This window comes from Podarcis muralis, chromosome 8 (assembly GCF_964188315.1).
Source record: "Podarcis muralis chromosome 8, rPodMur119.hap1.1, whole genome shotgun sequence".
Taxonomy (NCBI): Eukaryota; Metazoa; Chordata; class Lepidosauria; order Squamata; family Lacertidae; genus Podarcis; species Podarcis muralis.
Genome location: NC_135662.1, coordinates 57,743,021 through 57,755,912, shown reverse-complemented (window position 1 = coordinate 57,755,912; position 12,892 = coordinate 57,743,021). Strand labels below are relative to the sequence as shown.

Here is a 12,892-nt window from a genome sequence, read left to right as displayed (position 1 = left end):
AACGAATTAAGTACTTAACCCGAGGTACCACTGTAAATGTGATCGAATCAAATATGAGGAATATTTGATATACTGTCTGCATGAGTAAAAAAATGATTATCTGTATCAGAAATGAAACCTGGGAGATTACTGCCAGAGCCCTGCAAGCATTTTCACTCAGAGGAGAGAGAAGCACAGCAAACGAAGAGAAGTGTGGGTGCATTTAGAGGCTGGGAAGGTAGAATATTATCATTGTGGTAATTCAGGAACCATAAGTAAAAGTATGCAAACTGATTAACAAAAACTCTTTTTTTCAGTAATTAGGAAAGCAGACAATTTTTGCTCTTTAGTCAGAAGCTCTGAATTATGGAATTTATACAAAATTGTGTCTTACATCCAAATACTATGCATGCTTATTCAGAAGTCTCGTTTATTTCACCAAGTACTTATTGATGCTGCTGAAAAACAACATATTGAGCTTAAATGCTTAAAGAACTAAAAAGTACATGATTATTTTAAATATCAAGGTACCTGAGCCATACCAGGAGGAAATTTATAAACTCTGGAATAAAATCAAAACTCTTTCCATACCTTAGTACCTCAGAGCTTCCCTTATTATAATAATTCAACAAAACTGAATTATTGTGCCCTTGAGAAAAGTTTCCATTGAAACACAACAGAGAACTTACTGTTTTATTAAAGTTCCCTGTTTTTATTGTTTATTTTGAGGCTTTCCTCCTTTTCTTTCTCTCTCTCTCTATGGTATGGGGCTGTCCTCTTTCTGTCATTTATCTATAACAGCACAGTAGCAGAGTGTTGAACTTCTTCAGCTCCCATCTAAGTAAAACAAATGCTTAAAATCATGACCAAATACATGTTTCTGGTCCCTGCACAAAGTGAAACCATTGATTGCACCTGAGAGCAAAGGCGTCCGAATTTCTCTCAGATCTAGCAATCTGGAAATGAAACGACAGCTGTGTTATCTTAATGTGCATTGACACCATTTTGCAAAATGAGATACTCTACTTTTGTAATTGATTTTTTAAAAAAATTACAATTCACACAGTTATTAGCCACGTACTCCAAATGGGTTCAAAAGGCGAAGCAATGGGAAGGTGGGAATTACACACTGATAACTGTTGACTTTGCCTAGGTTATGTTAGAGGAGTTACGAACCTTGAGGCTGAACTTAAGAGATTGCTATTAAGGAAAGAGCTCAGAAACAGTGGCAGGCATATGGGGTTCAGTGGCAAAAACATTCTACAGCACATCAAGCAGCAGAAGGATAGCAAAGACTAGTGTTAATTATGAGGAGTTCATTTGCATATGATGAGCTGCTTCTTAGTCAAAAGTCTCATCCTGTCAAAACAAAGTAACACAATGCCAAGTTAATACATTCCATCAGGTCCTTGTTAATGCACACAGGAGTAAAAAAAAGCCCCAAAAGCTCTGTTATTGTGGAATGCATATGTGTGCCAATCTCAAGCAAGATAAATCATGCTTCCAGAAAATTTAAAGAGATTTTTCACTAATCACAATTAGGAGAAGAAGGGAACTTGAAATTCTGGTGACCAGACTGGTTAAACCATTAGGGTTACCCAAGAACAAACCTTGGCTACAGCTCATGCTCCCCCCCCCCCCCCGCCAAAGCGGGGAAATCCAGGGACCCTGGTTTGGATGGAACGCTAAGCCAAACCTTGGCTTGGCTCTAGGTAGCACGGCAGCAAGAGGGCTGTGGAGGAGTGAAGTGGTTGCAATTTCTGCTGTGAGCAACTGCATACATTGCTCACACATTCACACTTAGCTCCCCCTGCATCACCCCTCCCCTCTCCATCAGTAAGTGCCAACAACCCTTTACAAAACATTGAATCCAGGAGACAAAGAAAAATATAACACAAGTATTTTCAAGACTGCACTGCACATTTTACACACTGACACTTATGCACTGGGTTTTCTACTCAGACTAATTTTGAATGTGTGTTAGAAGACACTGCATGCTAATACAGGACTTGTTTAAGCTAGGGTAATACACCTGTACTCTAGCACAAAGGTTGCACACCATTAAAAGCATCTGTAGCTCATGAAAAATACATTTGCTCCCTGACTTCCTTATGCAAAAGCAACTGCAGCTAGTTACAAATTCCCATTGACCTTAGTGGATGTAAAGTATCACCAATACTATAAATGCCATTTCCTTTGGAACCCTGCAATTCCTTATAAAGCTGAAATCACCAATGATGATATGAAAGAGAACACATTCCAGAAGGCTGCAAAAGATGCTAAATGGTTTAAGGATGAGTGATAGTTTTTAACATTGGGAAGAAATGCTGAATAATGTTTTGGTTTTTTTCATTCTGCATAATCCTCAAGATGGATTCACTATGAAGGGAAAGTAATTCTTCACCCAACACACAGCTGAATTATGCAATTTGCTACCACAAGATGTAGTAATGACTAACAGCCTGGGTGGCTTTGCACAGGGGATTAGAAGAATTAATGGAAGATAAAGATATCAAAGGCAAGTAGCCATGATGGTGGTATATCACCTTTAACATGAGAGGCAGGGCACGTCTAAATGCAAGGTGTTGAGAATCAGAATTGGGGACAGTTCTGTTGCACTGTGGGTTAAACCACAGAGTCTAGGACTTGCCGATCAGAAGGTTGGCGGTTCGAATCCCTGTGACGGGGTGAGCTCCCATTGCTCGGTCCCTGATTCTGCCAACCTAGCAGTTCAAAAGCACGTCAAAGTGCAAGTAGATAAATACCTCTGACGGAAAGGTAAATGGTGTTTTCGTGTGCTGCTCTGGTTCACCTGAAGCGGCTTAGTCATGCTGGCCCCATGACCCAGAAGCTGTACACCGGCTCCCTCGGCCAGTAAAGTGAGATGAGTGGCGGAACCCCAGAGTCGGTCACAACTGGACCTAATGGTCAGGGGTCCCTTTACCTTTACCTGTTGCACTTATGTCTCTTGGCAGGCTTCCACAGACATCTGGTCAGCCAAGGTGAGACAAGGATGCTACAATAGATGGGCCTTTGAGCTCTCATTATGTTCTGATGAATGACTTTCTATAAAATAAATCCCAAAATTGCTGCCCTCCTGATATATTTAAGTATCATTTATGATGCATGTGAAACCCACAAAATAAAATTTAAAAAAAATGTAGAGGGACAGCTTTCATTTGGATAAATTACATCAGGATAGAAATAGGCAGGCTTTTGACTTACACAGAACTTTTCGTTAGGCAAAATGAAAGGGTTGTGGGTGACACAGCGTGACATGGAGAGCAAGGTCAGTCATGTATTTTATTTTATTTTTTGTCAGTAACTTCTGACAATAGTGGCCTAGTATCTTTTTCAGTTCAAATTGATGAGCAAGAAGTTGCATATTACTGTAACGGCTCGAGAACATGTTATCTGAGTTCAGCACATTGTACTTTATATTAAGAGTGATGCAATATTTGAACTGGGAACAATGACACTGTAAAATGGGTAGCAACTAAGTGCATTCGTTCAAAGAGTCATCATACAGCCCTGCACCTAACTCCCAGGGTTTCGGCAAAGATTAAAATAGAAATTGGCATTTGGTGCTCTTTGACGTGATGTAAGGACAGAATGGACATTCAAGCTTTAGTTATATAAAGCAAATACTGTATATTTTTAGTATCAGGCAGATTTCAAAAATCCCTGTGTGTGTGGAGAAGGGCTTCTAAGTGGTTTTTAGGATATCTAAACTCACCATAAACAAAGGCACCAGGAACTAAGAGCACAAACAAAAATAAAAGAAAAACACCAATGTGTACACTGCAAAGCTCATAACAGAGGTCATGCTAGCAATGGGATAAAACCAACCATCCAATGAAGTAGTTCCATTTGTGCAGTGGGATTTTCTCTCCCACTGCATTATCTCTGCATTCAGCCACCAACCTCCCCAAATCTGCTCTAGAGGGTTGAAGGAAGCCCCAGAACCCATTTAGGGGACATCTGGGTGCAAGTCACCCATAATTCTTGGATTCTGTAAAAATTAGAATTCATCCAGATTTGACTAAACTGTTCCAAACATGGGAATTTCTGGGCTCAGTTTATGCTAACAAGGAAGACTAGCCTGGCAGAGCTCGCTGAGTGTGGGTGGTGAGGAGGACAAAAGAAGATGATGGCCAGCCATTAACCCATTGACAAAAGCTATCAACAGGACAAAAGATGCTGCTGGACACAGAGGGGGGGAGACCCAGCCAGTTGGGAGGGAGTAGTTTCCAGGGATACAGTGGGTGATGAGGTAAGCAAACAGGAAAAAGTGTCCTTTTTGCAAGCTGGAGAGGTGGGAGGCCAGAGCACAAGGCGGGCAGTCTGTTTATGCTATTGCGAGGGCTAGACATGTTCTTTGGGGTCTCTTGGAATCCATGGCAGGAACCGGACTTTCTTGGGTTGTGAAAGCTCTGCACTCTCTCCATCTAGACAAGGGTTGTATGTATGTGTAAATAAACCGCGTATCATAAACACCCCAGACTCCGCGGTGCCTCATTGTCCCCAAAGAGAACACAGACCCTGGTAAGTGCAACTGCAACCCCTGGAATCCCACACTGCTCATGGAGATTGGAGTGGAGTGTTAACACTATCTATTAAACCACAATCCAAAACCAGAACAATTCATGTTCCAAACACCTGGACAAACCAAAACATCTTGAGCCTTTGTTAAAAGGTGTCCACCTTTGTTAAAAGGTGTCCACTGTGGTGGGGAGACTGAATGCTACCTGGGAAGGAGTTCCATAGATGGAACATAATGAAACTGAGTCGGCAATTGGGCTTAGTTAGATCAACATTTTAGGAATTAGGAATGTATTAGTTTAGATTTTGCCCTATTCAGGTTACCCTTCAATGCAGTCATGGGGAAATTTGGGCCTGCCAAATGTTGCTGAACTACAACTCCCATCAGCTTCAGCAAGCATGGCCAATGATCAGGGATGATGGAAGTTGCAGTTCAGCACACCTGCTTCAATGAAAGGTGCATGCTAAGTCTTTGCCTCTGGGACTTCAATTTGACCATTTTCTGCTGAATAAAGTTTGTTTCAAATCCATAATATGCCTCTGCTTCCTGGGAAAAATATTTTAATGCTTCATTTATATATATTTATCTTAAAGTGCTTCTGCATAATTCTTGTTCTACAAAATATTTAACTTGAGGCTGAATGAACCACCCATAATGTGCCTTCTATATAGCAAAGTGTTGAATGAAGAAACCATTTTGTTTAGACAACAGAAAATGCTACAAAATTGTAACTAATGAATGATTGCAAATAGCAACTTGCCTAGTTGCCTATAATGAGCAAGGCAGCATCTTAGATAGGATAATTTAAAATGTCTTGTGATGTGAACATGGGTCTTTTCTGCTAACCATAAGCTCTGCAGTTCGATAACTCTATGTATCTATACCTAGTACAACTGCTTACACAGAAAAACCAAAGCAGACTGTTGAATGATGCTGAACATGTTTGGATAGGAACTAAGAAACATTATGGGGGAAGGAATGTGCAGAGTGACTGTTCATGGGGAAAAGTACACAAACTGAGAAGACACTATTCTATGCATGCCTTTCTGTCTTTTGGTTTCTATGGCTGTATTTGAACTTGTGCTTTACTGTGACTGTGTTCAGCTGGTGAAGCTCTCTAAACTAGTTAAATATATTAATTCTGAGTTCTTTTCCCATCTCCACACTTCTGCTTTTAGTTAGCAGAGAGCCTGAGGACAGGGTTTGTTTCGTGAATGGATTTGTATCCCCCTGCCCAAATGCTTTAATGTGATAAATTGAAGGGGCTCCGCTGGTTCCATCGCTTATGCAGATGTTTATGTTCTGTTGATTACAGACTAATTAGCAGAAGTACAAATGTAAAACTCAGGGAAACAAAATCCTTCTGAGAGATTTGAAGAACTGAAAATGGTACACCCATTTACATTTACATAAAATATAAACATCCTGAGCTGGTCAAATTCAGGTGTCTGCTACAGGTGAGGTATGTGCTCACCTGTACCAATTCTAATAATAGTAATAGTACCAATTCTAATAATAGTAATAGTAATAATAATAGTAATAGTAATAAGTAATAGTAATAGTAGTAATAATAGTAATATAGTAATAGTAATAAGTCAGGGACGCGGGTGGCTTGCTGATCGCATGGTCGGCAGTTCAAATCCCCGCAGCGGGGTGAGCTCCCGTCTTTCGGTCCCAGCTCCTGCCTACCTAGCAGTTTGAAAGCACCCCTAAGTGCAAGTAGATAAATAGGGACCGCTTTCTAGCGGGAAGGTAAATGGCGTTTCTGTGTGCTGCGCTGGTGCTGGCTCGCCAGAGCAGCTTTGTCACGCTGGCCATGTGACCCGGAAGTGTCTCCGGACAGCGCTGGCCCCCGGCCTCTTGAGTGAGATGGGCGCACAACCCTAGAGTCGGACACGACTGGCCCGTATGGGCAGGGGTACCTTTACCTTTAATAAGTAAATAAAAATTTAAAAAAATGTCCAGTAGCACCTTAGAGACCAACTAAGTTTGTTCTGGGTATAAGCTTTCGTGTGCATGCATCAGACCAACACGGCTACCTACCTGAATCTAGTAACAGTAATAGTAATACCCTGCCCATCTGGCTGGGTTGCCCCAGCCACTCTGGGCAGCTTCCAAACACATATAACTTTCTCATCTACATGAACAGATGGGCCAAAATTCCACATGTGCAAAGGGATATGTGTACATAGCTGCCTACTCTAGTGAAACAATGCGGAAAGAATGCCTGTATAGGAGCTTCAAATGCACCTCAGGTCTCTGGTTTGAAGAGATCAGATCAAACTGATAATGTCGTTAAGGAGACAGATGTTGGACTAAGCTCTGAAGTGAGCTCAGAAGACCTGAAGGTTACCCAAGGAACAAAATCACGACACAAAGAATAACAACTGAGTGACATTCATTCTGCTCTTCTTCAGCAACAGCACATTTGTTGTCCAAAACGGTAGATGACACGTTCCTTCAGGAAAGATTTATCATATCATATTTGAAGAGGAACAAAAGATACCTTACCATTAGCCAGAAACCGTACCATCGCCTTCAAGGATCCTCAAAGCAAACCTACTCCCTTGAAGGAAAGGCCACAGAGCTGAGACACACTGGCTTATGCAAGTTACCAGCATCTGTGTCCTTTTCAGTAAATCTTTAATAAGAAGTAGAACAGGTTTGAGAGAAGATCTTTCATTCTTTTGAACTTTTCCACTGCTGCCATTTGTGTGTCAGGAATGCTGTCACTGTGATTGTAGAGGGGCCCTAAGCTTATAGAATGATAAATCTAAGTTTGCAACCTTCAAGGCGCCTTAACAGCTGCTGGAAAAATTAGAAACAATTTTGCAAAATCAAATGTGATATGCTGCTATGGGAGTCATCCACAGCTTTAGGGCTATTCCAGTCATGTATACCTTGCACTGAATTGTGCCTGTTCCTTTCAGGATTCCCCTGATGTTTTTTCCCTGCCCACAGCAACAAATACATTCCATGCAACAGATTTTGACTGCCAGGAGACATTTGCACATAGTGCAAAGCTGCAGTCCTTCACATCCTCATCTGAGAATAAGCCTCATTGAATATAATGAAACTTACTCCTGAGCAAACATGCATTGAAAGTTGTTTTACCTCTACTTTTTTACTTGGCTGAATTGAATAATCCATTTTGGGTGATTTTACAGCAGAAGCTCCAGTCATGTGTTTCTGGCCAGCGTTAATTGGGAAGGGCCATGTCAATGGCAAAAATCAATAGTCCATGCAGGAGGACTCAGGTTCAGTTCTCGGGGTCTCCCATGTAGAACTGGAAAGGCTTCTGTCTGAAATTCTGGAGAGCCACTGCCAGTCAGTGTAGGGAACAAACAGGGGTCACCAACCTTTTTGAGCTGTGGGTACATTTGGGGACCTGTGGAAGAGTTGTGGGCACCACATTAAAACACACAAACAAACCAGTCACACACATACATGCACGCTCATTCTTTGCCATGGCCTTTGGTGTATGTGGGGTACTGCAAGATTCCATCTCGTCTCCCATGCTTTTTAATGTTTACATGAAGCTGATAGATGAGGCCATCTGGAGATCTGGGCTGAATGTCATCACTATGCCAGTATCACTCAGATTTATTTCTCGTTTCCATCCTTCAATCTCAAAACATGGTAGACACCCTGGACTTCCACCTGAAGCTTGTACTGGAGTGCATGGCAATGAACAAAATGGAAGTACACTTTGTGAGATATCCAGTGGTTTTGGTGTAAATGTATAACAAATAAATAATGAAGCAAGAGCTTACACTGGGGTGCATTAATCATCCTCTATAAGTGTTTTGTCCATGGGTACTCATGTACTTCTGGTCATCATAACATACTTTCTATGCAACTGTATCCACGATGAGGGCAAATGTCTGTGAGCCTGAGCCCAAAGGAGATTATGTGGAGACCACATTGAACCAGCGCTTGGTCTTGCTGTTTTAACTTCTACATACATAAACTAGAAATGCAAGTCAACCTAAATCTTACTGCAATAAATAAGAGCTCTAGACACTTCATGGCTCCTAGATGTCGCAAATGGCTTCAGAACTGGGTAATAATGAGTCCGGTCTCATTATTTAAATTTCTGCATTTACTTCAGGTTGACAGTTGGCCTTCAAATCTGTCCTTATTCATTGCATTATATGCGCTCGTGTGTGATGTACACTCGTGGTTTAAAAAAATAAGATTGCATTAATGGTGCCACCCAGTGGGCTATATGCCAACTTAACTATAGTGGCATGTGGAGCTGTGTCTGAGGCAAGTGGCACTGTGATGACTGAAATGGGTTTAAGATAGTTGTGTGAGATGTCTTCAGTCCTACTATGACCATGTGTGTTATCATCCATTATCATCCACTCAACAGCTTCCATAATACTTAAGCAACTTGAGCAGCAATGACTGTTGTTCCCAGTTTGATATATGATTCAACCAAAGCATTTTCTGAAACTTTACCACAGAAGCAAAGTACTGGATCTGGATAAAGAAAACCGTGGGTGTAGTAGAGGCAATTCACACAATCCATTTTTCCGTATGAGAACAATTCCAACAAAATACGTTCATTTTGTGGAAGTACAATATTTGAAGTTACATATATGGCCAGTAGCTACTCCCATGACAGCTGCTTCTGGAACAGATGGTCCCAGAATCACAGGAGTTTCTGTCAAGAACATGTGTGACAGGAACACACAGACTACAAAAAGGTGGCCAGTTTTCTCGCTGCTTGTTCTGCATCAGTATTATAATGCCACAACTGCTGGTGTTGCTGATATACAAGTGTCTGGGGCTCTGAAGATTATTTCCTGATCACAGCTCTCACTCAACAGGTACAGAAAAAAAAGTAAAATATGGAAACAATAGAGGAACGTTAGCTGTGAAGACGGGGAAAGCAGGCGCAACCATGAAGGGAGCAAAATCTTTAGGCCATTTTTCCCAGAGGAGAATTGCACTTTGGGTGTAAATGCTAATGCATGCGAATGTTAACAGATTTAGCAGCCAGCGCATGTGTAAAATACAGCTGATTTGCATACAGATTGAGGAGGAAAAACCAGGGTGTGACTGGATCAGCAGCTGACAAGAGAAACCAAGATAAGGCATTCTTTGAAAAAGTGACTATCTCCTAGTTTTTACTGTCCTAGAAACTAAACAGATCAAACGATCAAATCTTGGGCCATACCCGAGATGAATAAAAGGATGAATGGGGGATATATTATCCCTTTCTTATGCTTTTGCCACATTTGCATAATTTGCTTGCTAATCAAGCATTAAAAAATTGAATTATGTGTGTGCTGGCTGCTTATTGTGTCACTGACATTTAGCCTGATTTAATGATATTGCTTCAGGTTGAAGATGATGAAGTTAGACTTCTTTGCTTGTGTCAGGAAAATGAAACCAACATTTTAAGCTCTGGCTTGCGCAGGCAAAGGAAGAATCAGTATTCCCAGGCTTACCAGTATACAACACACTCTCAAGCCCAAGACTTGTTAAAAATATGGGTGGGGTGTTTCTTTATCTCTTTTACTGTTCCTCATTTTGCAGGTCACAGTTCCTCTTTACAGAGTCTGGATCAGGGAGAAGCATAAAAAGAAACAATTAAAGATATTGCTGCTATTACTGAATACTGTGGTAACGGCCTATGAAAGAAGCAAGACAGGAACCCAAAAACACCTAAGTTTCATTAAAAGCTAATGGGAATTAAGACACATAAACTGAATCACTATAGCCTTTTATAATGTAACTAGCTAGATTTTGGGTTTTAATTTTCAGTGGCAAGTGCCACTGAAGATAAGATTGGGTCCTTGATTCAGTAATTATGCTCAAGCCTGTTAATTTAAAAGCAACACACTCCATTTGAATTGCAGATTTACAAAAGCCTTCAAGTTTAAGAGGCTGGCACCATATTCTGCACATCACAGGATTAGTAATCACTTAAATCTTTTCAATATAGAGACATAAGGATAAACGAAGCTTGGATTAACCAGATCTGACAGCATTCGTTATCACTGAAAGACAAAAGTAATTATCATTTATCTCCTTTCCTTGCTTACATTAAATCTGTATGAATTAGTAATAACCACTTCTCCCCTTTCTCTCTCTGACCACATTCAAGCTTCGTTCTAAGCCATAAATCATATAGCTCACTATGCATAAGCAAATTATGTCCATTTTGCTCCTCTCCTCTCCCTGCCCCACCCCCAATAGTGCACAGAGGAAACAAACCACAACCCTTGGCTTAGTGTTACATCTAAACCAGAAATCATGGTTTGTATGGCTCCAACAAGACATTATCCATCAGCGAGAACAAGCACTAAGGAAGGGATAATGGTTTGTTTCATTTGTACACTAACAGGGTGGAATGAAGAGAAGCAAAGTAGGCCCAGTTTGTTCATGCTTACAAGGTTGTGTGACTATGGCTACATATACACAGCTAAAATGTATTTTTTGGATTATCAAAAGTAGGACAGATCTTGAAAGCTTCAGCAAAAAAGAAAAATTATATGGAAAATATTGTTGGATTATCTTGGGAGAGGTTTGGGGCCAGTATATCACTGTTGTGGCCCCATAGCATGGTGGTCTGAAGGCACATTAGTGTTTGGATGAGAAAACATGAGGGAATCCTATGGATGTTTTCCTAAATTCTGTAGAAGAAAGGTGGAGTATATAAATTTAATGACAAATGAAGTGATAATAGTTTATTGCTCACTGCCTATATCTAACAGAGATCTTATGAGTGGTTTAAACCTCGGCCTATTTACCGTATTTTTCGCACCATAGGACACACTTTTTCCCTCCTAAAAAGCAAGGGAAAATGTGTGTGCGTCCTATGGAGCGAATGCAGGCTTTCGCTGAAGCCTGGAGAGTGAGAGGGGTCGGTGCGCACCGACCCCTCTTGCTCTCCAGGCTTCAGGAAGCTATCCGCTAGCCGCGGCTAGCGGAGCGCTGCATTAATCCCGAAGCTTGGGGCGCGCGGAGCTCAGCGCGCCCCAAGCTTCTGGGTGCCGGCAAGGTCTCGCTAGCCCTGGGAGAGCCCCGCGACGTTGCGTGGCTCTCCCAGGGCTAGCGAAGCGCCGCGCTAATCCCGAAGCTTGGGGCTTCGGGATTAGCGCTCCGCTCAGCCTGCTTCCCGGAGCGCCGGGCACCCTGAAAGCAGAGCTCCAGGCGCTTCGGGAACACATCCGCAGAGTGGGGAGGCTTGCAGGAGTTCCCGACAAGGCTCCCCACGCTGCGGATAGCAGCCTGCTGCCTGGCGGGTGGGGCGCCCTGAAGCAGAGCGCCCCTCGCGCCAGGCAGACATCCGCAGAGTGGGGAGGCTTGCAGGAGTTCCCGACAAGGCTCCCCACGCTGCGGATAGCAGCCTGCTGCCTGGCGGGTGGGGCGCCCTGAAGCAGAGCGCCCCTCGCGCCAGGCAGACATCCGCAGAGTGGGGAGGCTTGCAGGAGTTCCCGACAAGGCTCCCCACGCTGCGGATAGCAGCCTGCTGCCTGGCGGGTGGGGCGCCCTGAAGCAGAGCGCCCCTCGCGCCAGGCAGACATCCGCAGAGTGGGGAGGCTTGCAGGAGTTCCCGACAAGGCTCCCCACGCTGCGGATAGCAGCCTGCTGCCTGGCGGGTGGGGCGCCCTGTAGCAGAGCGCCCCTCCCGCCAGGCATACATCCGCAGAGTGGGGAACCTTGCAGGAGTTCCCCACAGGGCTCCCCACGCTGCGGATAGCAGCCTGCTGCCTGGCGGGTGGGGCGCCCTGAAGCAGAGCTCCCCGCCCGCCGGACAGACATCGGCCAGCCCCACAAGCTTGGGGGACAGCAGGGAGGCGCAGCGCCACTATCCCGCTGTTCCTCGACCTGGTTTGGTTTCCCTGACCTGCTTTTGGGGGGGAAATAAAGGGGAAAATTTTTTCCTTTATTTCCCCCCCAAAAAACTAGGTGCGTCCTATGGTCCGGTGTGTCCAATCATGCGAAAAATACGGTAGATTCCTGAAAAAAATATGACAGCATGACATCCTGGTCAAACAAAACAGCAAAAATACACCCTGCTCATTCCTGCACCACTTAAGGCTACAAACAAGGTGGCATATTTCACCCAAAAGATATTTCAGTTCCCTGAATATAGAAGGCCTTCTGAACAAGTTGTTTAGATGAAAAAGCTTGACGCAAATCACAGGCTTGGTTGAGTGTGCTATATAATCTTCCAGGTACTTATTTTGCTATCTGGGACAAGTGTATCACACCAAGAGACAATTTTCTAGACAGACAGAGGGTGGGGGGAGAGGCAACACTTAACTTTGCTGAAATTAAAATATCCTGTATTTGCTTCATTGCATCTCCCCCCTTGGGCTCACGATCTGCCTAAATCCAAGGTTATCATGC

General features: G+C 43.1%; 1 protein-coding gene across 6 annotated transcripts in view; it reads right to left on the bottom strand.

Moving 5' to 3' along the window:
- The window catches only part of RIPOR2 (RHO family interacting cell polarization regulator 2), a 100,329-nt gene that overhangs the window by 35,332 nt on the left and 52,105 nt on the right, over positions 1-12,892 (bottom strand). The gene's annotated exons all lie outside the window — the stretch shown is intronic.